Source organism: Mytilus californianus, unplaced genomic scaffold, assembly GCF_021869535.1.
Source record: "Mytilus californianus isolate M0D057914Y unplaced genomic scaffold, xbMytCali1.0.p SCAF_10, whole genome shotgun sequence".
NCBI lineage: Eukaryota > Metazoa > Mollusca > Bivalvia > Mytilida > Mytilidae > Mytilus > Mytilus californianus.
In genome coordinates, this window is record NW_026262582.1 from 28,846,878 (window position 1) to 28,860,913 (window position 14,036).

Genomic DNA, 14,036 nt, shown 5'->3' on the forward strand with positions numbered 1-14,036 from the left:
CATGGGAATAGAATATCATGAATAATACATTTTCGATTATCACTGTTCAAATGTTTCGAGCATGTCACGTGATTTATTTTAGAATAATAGTGGAACAGGAAATGCTTATCCTTCCAGAGCAAAAGTATAATAATCTGCTTTTTGGGTGGGGTTTGCAAAGCTCAATCGTAATTTTAATGTGTAAGGTTTGAGGATATTTCAGATTGCCTGTTCGTCATTTTTAGTTCGGCAACGGTGTTCTTGGACTCTTTTAATTCGGACTGGTTTTTGATTGTCCATCATCGTCATCGCCGTCGACGTCATTGTCATCGTCATCGTCATCATCATCAACATCATCAGCATTTTATTACTTTTGTTTTATTTTATTCTCCATGGGTTGGCAGGAGTATAGTTATATAGTAACCCCTGGTTTTCTCCCATATGAAACCATCGCTATCGGTGAGGGTCCGATTGGTTATGCGATATGTATAAATACAAAGCCAAGTCCAATCGGAATAAGAACATTCAATTAGATGTCTCATGTAGGGGTAATACCAAGCTCTCTGAGCGTTAAAGAACACCGGCATTATCTCCTTGAGGGGTCCGTACTTGGTTCAGTTTTTAGAAGCACAAGATAGGTGATTTAGTGATCACACATACCCCCGCTCACAGCAGCTGAGAGATTATGATTTTATTTAGTGATACTTAATATTCAATTAAAATTCCAGTCAATTTCAAAAAGAGGTTTTCTACTTATCCTCTGGAAACCACACAACTTTGAATTTTTCCAACGTCCAAGTACCAAAACCATTGAACGTTGTAAGTGAAAACGAGGATATTCGAATATAATCTGTCTGTAGTGGTCCAAACTTTTCCATTAAAATTTCAATTATTAAATAATTTCAAAAAACGGGTTTCTCCTTATCATCTGGAAATCAAAAGTATGGCCGGTGGAAATAATTACGGACGAACACGAGGATTCATATATACACCGATTCAGTCCAAGCTGTTTTTTTTATAATTCAGGTTAAAGAAAATTGAACGCAAATTAGCAAAAATGGCGAAGTCCATGTTTTGACATAAGAAACCTTAAACTTGCTCAGATCAAAAACGTATAACGTATGTGCACAACTTCATTAGTAAATTGTAGTAAAACTATTTTTTCAGATTTGATATAATTTCTTCAAGCAAGAATTAACAAACTGATATACTACTAAATATGGAAATAACCAGTTAAAAAAAATATAAAAGATTTTCTAACAAACAGTTGTAAACATTTAAAATAAAACTCATTGATAAAATTGAAATTTGAATGTTACAATTTTGTACATACCTTTACAATAGAATTTCCACACCTGACAATTAACACTATTGTCTATATCCAACAATGGTTTTATTAATAATAAAATATGATTTTTACGTTTAGTTGTTCGTCATCCCGTCATAGAAAGAATAAATCATTTCATTACTGAACCTTATCCGCATCACAAGTTTAATATAGTGAGGTAAAATTACTGTCTCTGTCCTAACCTAGTATTGTTATTTATGACGACATAAACAATGGCTAGGCTCCAACTTTATATATTGTTTCTTATACCTACATGGGCTAAGAAATTTCATTAATGATTTTTCAAACATAGTTAAGAATTCAGTTTTTTACATTTCGTATTGATTGCCAAGTTTTTATTAATGATTTTGCATTCAGATAATTTTTACCCGATTTATACCAGTTGACATTGTCTCTGTGTTAACATTAACGGTACCAATTTTTCTGCACAAGATGCTCATTTTGACAATAAACGCCTAAGGCTTAAATATTTGAAAATCCAAAACTTATTTAAAAATGGACAGCCTATAAACCAAAAAAACAAATATAGGAAAATACGAAGACCCTAAATATGTAATACAAACAGGCTAAGGGGAGACAACTAAATCCTATAAATCAAAGAGAAACTGACAACGCAATGGCAAACCTTCCTCCAATCCACCCCCCCCCCCCCCCCCCCCAAAAAAAAGAAGGGAAAAAAAAAAAAAAAAGGAAAACAAGTCCACAAAACAATTTATAGAAAACTAAGTAACGCGAACCCCACCAAAAGACCTCTAGTATTATTTTGTATTGACCATGTACAGCGACATGCAACATCCCATTTTAGCCATTGAAAACCACAACTCTTTATCTGTATACTAACAGGGCTCGGTACCTTTTACTCATATATTATTTTCAATCTCAAACACATGTGTGTTATTAGTACTGTTAAAAGATATTCTTGCGCAACAGTAATTTTTTCAAGTTTTGACTGCGTTATTCATACGTGTACATTGTATACCTACCAGTCATTATATCAGTCAAATAAAAGACCAACAACAAACAAAGAAAATCAAACGAAGAAAGGGAAATACAAAAAAAAAAAAAAAAAAAAAAAAAAAACACATCAGGCACAAATGATGAAATGGCCCGTCGACAACCATTGCGCCAAAAATATACAATTTTACTTACAACTTTAAATTTCATAACATGTGACATGAGACATCACACAAACAAGTTTTAACATTTTATATTTAAGTATCACAAACTGCATAAACAATGTGTCGAAGTAGTAATCATTCTTAACCTGGTACATCATGGTGTTCACATCGAGGCCGGAGGCACTGTTTTCTGATAATCACTTTATGCCCGATGATTATTATATAAATGTTGACATTTTTTAAAATGACAGGATAATTAAATATACAGGAAAAGTAGAAATCGTAAAAACATAGAGACTTTTCATTTTGTACAAAGTATCAGTAACAGGCCCTCTTGACAGTAACGTTGCGCGCTTTACTAAACTGTCATGAATATATAAAAAAAACACAGTTACATAATAAATGTATATGTGCCTACTTTCAAATTTATTTTATGATTATAGATAAGCAACCAATGCTAAATGTCATGTATGAATAGGTTCATCATTATGTAAAAACATGTACTAGTATCTAAATATATGTAAAGGGGAGGATATTCATTTAGTACCCTTCTTGCATTTTGTAACAGCATTGCAATTCTCGTAAACTTCAAAATGTACAAGAAGCATTGCAGTCGCCTAAAATAAATCTGATTAATCAAACGCTTTACAGGGATCTGAGAACACTCCGGTCTAAAATGTACTTTCTGATCTGGTTATTTTTTCACCAGCCAATGAAATTTAAGCCATCAAATTAGTGGAGGCGAGTATCAATACGACACAACAAGATGATACTGTAGGTCATTGACAGCATTAACAGCACCAGCTGCGCATGTCAACAATTAGTGTCTGTCCAGCGATGCTCTAGGTCAAAGCATTAACAAAACGTAGAATGACGTTGTAAGATCCTAGTGAGCGTAGACACATGGTCTATTTTTCAATGAGGTTGCCCAAAAAAAATTTTTCAAGTAAACTGTCAAGTTTTAAATTAACATTATTTATTGCAAACACTCAACAAGAGAACAACCCATATCAACCATCTTGAACCATCTGCGTCGCTTGAGAGAAACTCAGAATTGCAACCTCCATCAGAGTCAATATAAAGACAACATTTCAGGTATGAAGCAGACCATCTATGTTTGGTCGAGTCCTTCATTTAAATTCACCGGTTTATATGACAATCAAACGCTCACTAAATATGGGTTAAAGAGTGACGTTAACTGTTTCGAATCCTGAAATGATATGTTTTGCACCGATGTTGATTGTAAACTCTGTTAATAATATTTTGTATATTCAATTAATCGAATCGAAGAAGGGGGCGGGGCGTTGAAGTCTAACAAGAAGTTACTCACCACATATTAATGTTGCAGGGCCAGTTCCAAGTCAGGTAGTTCGTTGTGTATTGTTTCCTTAACATGTTTAAATAGTTTTTCAATATTTTCATTTCTCATTACATTTGATTTTGGTGACGGATCTTTAGGAGATTATCTCTGTAAAACTCAGACTCAATGCTTCCACGTTCTGAGCATTTAAGCGCTTGATAAATTGCATATAGACACTTGTCTGAGGGTCTGGAGGAGAGGGGTCATAATTTCTGAATTCTTAAAAGTCTTTAGATTTATACATTTGCATCCCATTATTCTCTATTCTTTATTTTGTTTGCTTATTTTTTGGGCTATTATTCTCTATTCTGTCTGTATACTTTTTGTTAAACCATAACTATTTAGGACATTTGTTGACGATTATTTGCCTCTAATTGACATATAATAATAATAATAATAATAATAATAATAATAATAATAATAATAATAATAATATCTTTATTAAGAGAGAGTAACTCATTTGGGTTACACCAATTTTCAATAAGGCTCTCTTAATACAATAATAATTACATTAAAAATAAACAATACGTATTCAATATAATGATAAATAAAGATGTAATACAATTTAAATACAATAAACAATTATTATATATGGCATTACAGTACAAATATCATGGTAATGTTAAAAGTACACAGATTTGTAGTAATGTTTAAATTCTAATACTGTGTTTGATTTTTTAATTGAATTAGGAAGAGCATTCCATACTTTTGGTCCATTGTACGAAAAATTAGACTTATACAACTCTGTATTTGGTTTTGAAATTATAAAATTATCTGAGGACGAAAATCTCGTATTGTATTTTTGGTTTGCAGAAGCTGATAAAATAAGACTGGATATATATTCTGGAGCTAAGCCATGTTTTGCCTTATACATTAGTATGGAAAGCCTCAGCTGTCATATATTAGAGATTTACAAAACGTTATGCTGAAGCTTAAAATGTAAAGTTAAGACAGCGTGATGTTTAATTGAGTCACCAAAATGCTAACTCTAAATTACAATATGCTAAGTTGAATTTGCGCAATGTTGACTTGCAATGACAAGTGCTTTAGTCGTGATAGTATAATGATAAGTCACGATGTTGTGATGATATGCCAAACACGCGTAATGTTGGGTTTAAAATACATGATGTAAAGTTGACGTTGCATGGTGTTAGCTTGCAGATTGATACTGCTCAGTCATCCATATCGACAGCTATGATAACAAATAAAATGAATAGCTAAAATGTATGGTGCTGACTTGTTATTAATAAATGTTGAGCTGTGATAGTACGATGTTATATCATTGTGATATTACGATTGGTCTATCATGCAATCTGTTGATTTAAAACACCATGATGCACAGTTGAAAGTACATGATGTTAAGTTAAGATAACACGATGCTACACCACTATATTGAAACGAAAGCTTTACCATACAATTTGTTGACTTAAAACAACACGATGCAACGTGTTAAGCTAAGATGCTCACTGGAAACTAGAGGACGTACAGTTGAAGTTTTGTAATGCTAAGCTACGATAGCACGATGTTATATCATTATAATGTCACAATAGGCTTATTATACAATTTGCTCATTTAAAACTACACAACGTACAGTTGAAAGCACGTGATGTGAAGCTAAGATAGCACGTTGTTATATCATTAGAATGTTACGATAGGCTTACCACACGATATGCTCGTTTAAAACTACACGACGTACAGTTGAATGTACGTGATGTTGAGCTATGATAGCAATATCTTATATCATAATAATATCACGATAGGCTTGCCATACAATATGCTCATTCAAAACTACACGACGTACAGTTGAAAGTACGTGTTGTTCAGCTGCGATAGCACGATGTTGTATCATTATAATGTCACGATAGGCTTATTATACAATTTGCTCATCTAAAATTACACCACGTACAGCTGAAAGTACGTGGTGTTAAGCTAAGATAGCACTTCGTTATATCATTAGAATGTCACGATAGGCTTACCACACGATATGCTCATTTAAAACTACATGATTTTCAGTTGAAACTAGGTGATGTTATGCTAAGATAGCATGTTGTTATATCATTTGAATGTCACGATAGGCTTACCATACATTATGCTCATTTAAAACTACACAACGTACAGTTGAAAGTATGTGATATTGAGCTATGATAGCACGATGTTATATCATAATAATATCACGATAGGCTTGCCATACAATATGCTCATATAAACTACACGACGTACAGTTGAAAGTACGTGTTGTTGAGCTAAGATAGCACGATGTTATATCATTATGACGTCACGAGAGGCTTATCATACAATGTGTTGACTTGAAACTACACGATGTAAATTTGAAGTAGTTTGGTCTTGACTTGAAACAGTAAAATGTTAAGTTATAAAAACAGAACGTAAAGTCAAAATAAAACAATGATAGGATGACATATACTTGTGCAGAATTGAAGATTTTTGGTGTTGACTTCGAATATAGTACAAATATTAGATCGTTTTATGTTAAATTGAAAGACAATAATGATGCGTAAAACATTACAGAATTATGGTAATTGAAACTGTAATTCTATGGAAAAGAATGATGGACAAATCCCCAGGATTTTTCCTTCTTCATTTGCAAGTTCGGAGGCAAAATGATATACAAAGAAAGTTTTCCATAAATTCATAAAGCAAAAGAATTAAAACTACACAACGTATATTTTACATGTTTTGTTTGGATTTTTGTTTATGATTAAAAACCAGACTTTTTTTATGAACAATATTTAAGAAAATATTTATCTATGTTGTGTGTTAAAATATACAACATAATATTGTGCTTATAAGACTCATGACTGTGAGGGTCAAATTTTACTCATATAAAATCACATCTATGTAAGAGTTAGCGGATAATCTGTATCTACCACTCCCGTTTTCCACGAAATAAAACATAAGAATCTGGAGTCTTAATCTTAAAAAAACAAAGATCAACTGATATGACAAATAATACGATTATAGCTCAGGACTGAGAGGGTCAGAGCTATATCAGAATGTGAACCCCCCCCCCCCCCCCCCCTCCCCCCCCCCCCCGGTCTTGTTAGAGGTATCTGAAAATTTGAATTTTCTTTTCCATGAAATAAAACAAAAGAATCTGGACTTAATCAAAAGCGATGCGATTACGATTTCCATAGAATGTCAGAGACAGTTTGTCGACTAGTTCGTTGAAAATTCGGCTAGGCTAGTAAAGTATGTCTTGTAACAAAGCAGGGTTTATTCATATTCATATCACACTTACATGTTCTCGTCCTGATATGCATGTAATATTTGCCACTGTACGTAAAACGCACCCCTTTTCCCCGAAATAAAACCAAAAATCTGGACTTAATCAAAACCGATGCTATTTGGATTTCCATAGATTGTCAGAGTCGATTTGTCAACTAGTTTGTTAAAAATTCGGCTAAGCAAGCAAAAAATGTCTTGTACAGAGCCAAGATTTATTCATATTCATATTACACTTACATATTCGAGTCCTTATATGCATGTAATATTTGCCACTGTACACTAAATACAAATACATTTTCATCAATTCTTTTTTATGAAAAGGAGCCTATCTTAAGCACATTCATCGATTTGACACCCTGTAGTTCATGTTTTTTGGGATTTCCTCGAAAATTATAACACATTCCTTCTTAATTTGCAAAATCGCCAAGTGACGGGTGCCACATATGAAACAGGATCTGCTTACCCTTCTGGAGCACCTGAGATCACCCCTTTTTGAGGGTTTCGTGTTCCTCAGTTTTTGGTTTTCTATATGTTGCGCTTAATATACTGTTGTTTGGCTTTTGATCTTTTTTCTCTCGTTTATTTCGGCTCATGAGTTTTTGTCATGACATTGTCAGTTTGGTTAAGATTTTTACTATCCCTTTTGTATCTTTCGCCTTCTTTTATCCATTTTTGTGTATTTTTTTTTTCGATTCTCCCCTCCCCCTGAACAGTATAATAGATAGATAAATGAAAACAGAAACCCTTTTCAACAAAAGGAGATCTACAAGTAACTCGACGTGACCGAAATTGTAAATTTCTTCCTCATTAGACATATTGCCCTTAGGGTAGATCGAGTGTCTTCCGCCATCTTAGGAAGCTACCATGTGATTTTTATTGGAGGCTAGAATGAAATTTGAAAAAAGGCAGGACAGGAGTTTTGTGTAAAAAAAAGGCAGGATGAGCAACTTGACAAAAAAAAAGGCAGGATGACAACTTATGTAAAAACAAGAGGCTCTCAAGAGCCTGAATCGCTCACCTGTATTTCAGAGGAGAAGATTTTTAAATGTTAGCAAACTTGATGAACAAATTGTGTAAAATTGTCTTTAAAGGGCAATAACTCCTTAAGGGGTCAATTGACAATTTTGGTCATATTATCTTTTTTGTAGATCTTACTTTGCTGAACATTATTGCTGCTTACAGTTTATATATATCTATAATAATATTCAAAATAATAACAAAAAACTGCAATATTTTGTTAAAACTACCAATTCGGTGCCAGCAACCAAACAATGGGTTGTTCGATTCGTCTGATAATTTCAGGGCCGATAGATCTTGACCAATTAAACTAATTTACCCCTTGTCACATTTGCTCTAAAAGCTTTAGTTTTTGAGATATAAGCCAAAAACTGCATTTGACCCCTATGTTCTATTTTTAGCCATAGCGGCCATGTTTGTCAATGGATCAAAACTTCGGATACAATATATAAACAAGATACCCTAAGGAACATTTAGTTAAAGTTTGAAGGTATTTGGCCAAGTAGTTTCAGAGGAGAAGATTTTTTAAATAGTTTACGACGACCGACGACGACAGACGACGACGACAGACGACGGACGACGACGAACGCCAAGTGATGGCATAAGCTCACATGGGGCTCTTTGGGCACCGGTGAGCTAAAAAGTCAGAATAAACTAATAAAAAAAAGCAGGACCGAATAGAGTGAAAAATAAAAAGGCAGGACAGAGATTACAACTAAAAAAAAGGCAGAACAAAATTTTTCGTCCTAGCACCCACCCCATCCCCCCATAAAAATCACATGGTAGCTCCCTGAGATTCTCATATAGCTCTACACAATCGGTCTAGATCTAAAAAAATACACATTTTGAGAGAGGAATGTTATTCACATGTAGTACTTTTCATCTTGATGAAGAAAATTATAAGATTTATCTGATTAAAACAACTATTTGTTTTTGAATAAAAGAACGTTTTTTGCATATGTTTTTTTAACTTTTCCATATAGGGGAGATAACTCGGATAACATTATTTTTTGTCGTTTTTTATTTTTTTTTATTTTTTGCCATGGCATTGTGAGTCTGTTTTCGACTTATGAGTTTGAAATCCCTTTGGCATATTTCGTCTCTATTGATGGAATGTGTAGGGACTTTATCTATTTTGTTTTGTAGACAGAAAACGAGTCTCATGATCCCAATTTTTATTTTTATTTTCTAACATTGAGTTTTCCATGTATAGTTTATACAAAATCTGACAATACTGCATAACCTGTAGCGTGCAAAATGCTCTGTGGCCCAAACTTTTCATTATGTTTTTCAAAAAAGAATAAACTACATTTTGGCAAATAATAAACCGATTTTAATTTAGACCACACTCATGAAAACCATAAGAGAGAGAGAGAGAGAGAGAGAGAGAGAGAGAGGAGAAACTGTTGATACCAAAATAATTCATGGACTTTAACAATTTTTACAGATTTTTTATTTTTTTTCTTTTTCTTTGAAAACACATATAGATATAGAGAAGCTGCAAATAACCAAGAAAATCACTATGGACAAGAAAATAAGTGACGTAAATCATTAATTTGGGCCCCATGCAGTAGGATTCTATCACCTATCAATTCTTTTTGTTTTATTTCGTGGAAAAGAAATTGAAATTTTCAGATACCTCTAAACAAGGCCAGGGGTGGGGGTCACGTTCTCATATAGCTCTGACCCTCTCAGTCCTGCGCTATAATCGTATTATTTGTCATATCAGTTGATCTTTGTTTTTTTAAGATTAAGACTCCAGATTCTTATGTTTTATTTCGTGGAAAACGGGAGTGGTAAATACAAATTATCCGTTAACTCTTACATAGATGTGATTTTGTATGAGTAAAATTTGTGACCCTCACAGTCATGAGTCTTATAAGCACAATATTATGTTGTATATAATTAACACAAAACATAGATAAATATTTTTTAAATATTGTTCATAAAAAAAGTCTGATTTTTAATCATAAAAAATATCCAAACAAGACATGTAAAATATACGGCAAAACTATATTCAAGTGTAATATATAGCGATGGGTAATTCTTTTGCTTTCTGAATTTATATAAAACTTTCTTTGTATATCATTTTGCCTCCGAACTTGCATATAAAGAAGGAAAAATCCTGGGGATTTGTCCCTCATTCTTTTCCATAGAATTGCAGTTTCAATTCACATAATTCTGTAATGTTTTACGCATCATTATTGTCTTTCAATTTAACATAAAACGATCTAATATTTGTACTATATTCGAAGTCAACACCAAAAATCTTCAATTCTGCACAAGTATATGTCATCCTATCATTGTTTTATTTTGACTTTACGTTCTGTTTTTATAACTGAACATTTTACTGTTTCAAGTCAAGACCAAACTACTTCAAATTTACATCGTGTAGTTTCAAGTCAACACATTGTATGATAAGCCTCTCGTGACGTCATAATGATATAACATCGTGCTATCTTAGCTCAACAACACGTACTTTCAACAGTACGTCGTGTAGTTTTGAATGAGCATATTGTATGGCAAGCCTATCGTGATATTATTATGATATAACATCGTGCTATCATAGCTCAACATCACATACTTTCAACTGTACGTTGTGTAGTTTTAAATGAGCATATTGTATGGTAAGCCTATCGTGACATTCAAATAATATAACAACATGCTATCTTAGCATAACATCACCTAGTTTCAACTGAAAATCATGTAGTTTTAAATGAGCATATCGTGTGGTAAGCCTATCGTGACATTCTAATGATATAACGAAGTGCTATCTTAGCTTAACACCACGTACTTTCAGCTGTACATGGTGTAATTTTAGATGAGCAAATTGTATAATAAGCCTATCGTGACATTCAAATGATATAACGAAGTGCTATCTTAGCATAACATCACCTAGTTTCAACTGAAAATCATGTAGTTTTAAATGAGCATATCGTGTGGTAAGCCTATCGTGACATTATAATGATATAACATCGTGCTATCGTAGCTGAACAACACGTACTTTCAACTGTACGTCGTGTAGTTTTGAATGAGCATATTGTATGGCAAGCCTATCGTGATATTATTATGATATAAGATATTGCTATCATAGCTCAACATCACGTACATTCAACTGTACGTCGTGTAGTTTTAAACGAGCATATCGTGTGGTAAGCCTATCGTGACATTCTAATGATATAACAACGTGCTATCTTAGCTTAACATCACGTACTTTCAACTGTACGTTGTGTAGTTTTAAATGAGCAAATTGTATAATAAGCCTATTGTGACATTATAATGATATAACATCGTGCTATCGTAGCTTAGCATTACAAAACTTCAACTGTACGTCCTCTAGTTTCCAGTGAGCATCTTAGCTTAACACGTTGCATCGTGTTGTTTTAAGTCAACAAATTGTATGGTAAAGCTTTCGTTTCAATATAGTGGTGTAGCATCGTGTTATCTTAACTTAACATCATGTACTTTCAACTGTGCATCATGGTGTTTTAAATCAACAGATTGCATGATAGACCAATCGTAATATCACAATGATATAACATCGTACTATCTCAGCTCAACATTTATTAATAACAAGTCAGCACCATACATTTTAGCTATTCATTTTATTTGTTATCATAGCTGTCGATATGGATGACTGAGCAGTATCAATCTGCAAGCTAACACCATGCAACGCCAACTTTACATCATGTACTTTAAACCCAACGTTACGCGTGTTTGGCATATCATCACAACATCGTGACTTATCATTATACTATCACGACTAAAGCACTTGTCATTGCAAGTCAACATTGCGCAAATTCAACTTAGCATATTGTAATTTAGAGTTAGCATTTTGGTGACTCAATTCAACATCACACTGTCTTAACCTTACATTTTAAGCTTCAGCATAACGTTTTGTAAATCTCTAATATATGACAGCTGAGGCTTTCCATACATTAGTAATGATTTATGATAATGTATTCTTTGTGTAATCGGCACAATGTTACATTCGTGAAATAATTCGCTTGAAGGTTTGGTGTAATCATGTTCGTCTAAAATTATTCTTGCTGCCCTCTTTTGCAGTTTTAGTAAACTATCTAATAGAAAGTTATTACAGTTTCCTAATATTGAACAACAATAATCTAAGTGAGGTAAAACGTAAGCGTTATAGAACATTTGTCTAGATTTGTGATTTAAATATTTCTTTATCCTTTTTAGTAAAGCTAATGAAGAGCTAACCCTTTTTATGATATAATCAATATGAGAAGACCAAGATAGAGATGCATCAACAAAAATACCTAGAACCTTTTCACATGTACTTTCTTTAATTTGTTGTCCATTCATAGCAATATTAATGTTTTCATTTGATGTAACTGAAAGCTTCTGTTTAGAGCCAATACATATAGCCTATGACCTTCTGCTGTTGTCTGTTCTATGGTCGAGTTGTTGTCTCTTTGACACATTCCCCATTTCCATTCTCAATTTTATTCGTTTTAGATACATTTACAGCCATTTTATTGTCATCACACCAGCAAAAAATATCTTGTAAAACCGTATTAAGTTTATGACTGATACAACTTTTGTTTTGTCCAATGAATGATATGGTGCTACATGTATCATCAGCAAATAAATCGGTGTTATGATTATGATTAGACAAAGGAAGATCATTTATAAAAATTAAAAACAACACAGGTCCTAAAACGGATCCTTGAGGTACACCCGTTTTTTTGGTTTTTGTAAGTCTGAAAATGTATTTGAAATAGATACCATCTGATATCTGTCAGCCAAATATGATGTAAACCATCGTAGCGAAGTATAAGCAAATTTGTATTTGTTTAATTTTTGAATAAGCAGTTCATGATTGAGAAGATCAAAGGCTTATGTTAGATCTAGAAACACTGCCCCAACAAGATCGCCATCATTAATGGCTTTAAGCCATTTATCCAATAAAGCTGTTAACGCAGTTTGACAAGAATGGTTTGCGCGAAAGCCTGACTGCATTCTATACAATAAGTTGTATTTATTAAGATACTTTACTAAGTGTGTTTTCACATGTTTTTCGAGGATTTTAGAAATGAGTGGTAAAATTACAATTGGTCTGTAATTAAGAACATCCTGTTTTGAACCTTTGTTCTTATTAACTGGTATGACTTTTGCCAGTTTAAATGAAGATGGAAAAATACATTTTTTAATACTTAAGTTAAAAATGTGACAAAGTGGTAGTGATATAGCATGAGAAGACATCTTTAAAAACTTTGCACTTATGTTATTAAGACCTGTTGCTTTTGATTCATCTAGTGCTTTTAGTTGTAAGCACACAAAATCATTACTCATAAGTGGTATAGAAAAATACACGTTATCTTGTACATGACCCGATATGAAATCATCAAGTTCTTTAAAAGAACTATTGTTGCTGTTTTGATTTATATTAAGATTATCTGTGATATTTGTGAAATAAGCATTAAATACATCAGCAACGCTTTTCGGTTCTAAAATTTCCTTTTTGTTACAATCACTTATGATTTTAATACTGGGATGATTGTCGGTTCCGCTGACAGTATGTAGGTGCTTCCATAATTTACTACTGTTGCCCTTTTTGTGTTCTATGATATTAGTGTAATAATTTTGTTTAGAGTTTTCGATGAGATATTTGACTTATTTTCTCCAGAGTCTATAACTATACATATCTTTTTTCTTATGATAAAAATCACGTTTTCTCACGCTATCTAGACTTCATCATTCATCCACTCATTTTGATACAAACGTTTTACTCTCTTTTTAATTTTGATACAAACGTTTTACTCTCTTTTTAATGAGTGGAACATGATGATTTAATACTTCAGTAAAAATATTTAAAAATGACAAAAATGCTTCTTTGGGGTCATCAATTTCTAATACACTGTCAAATGAACACTCTGATATGTGATTGATAAAATCATTTTCATTAAAATGTTTGGTAGATCTGAACGTAATATATTCATGAATTTTC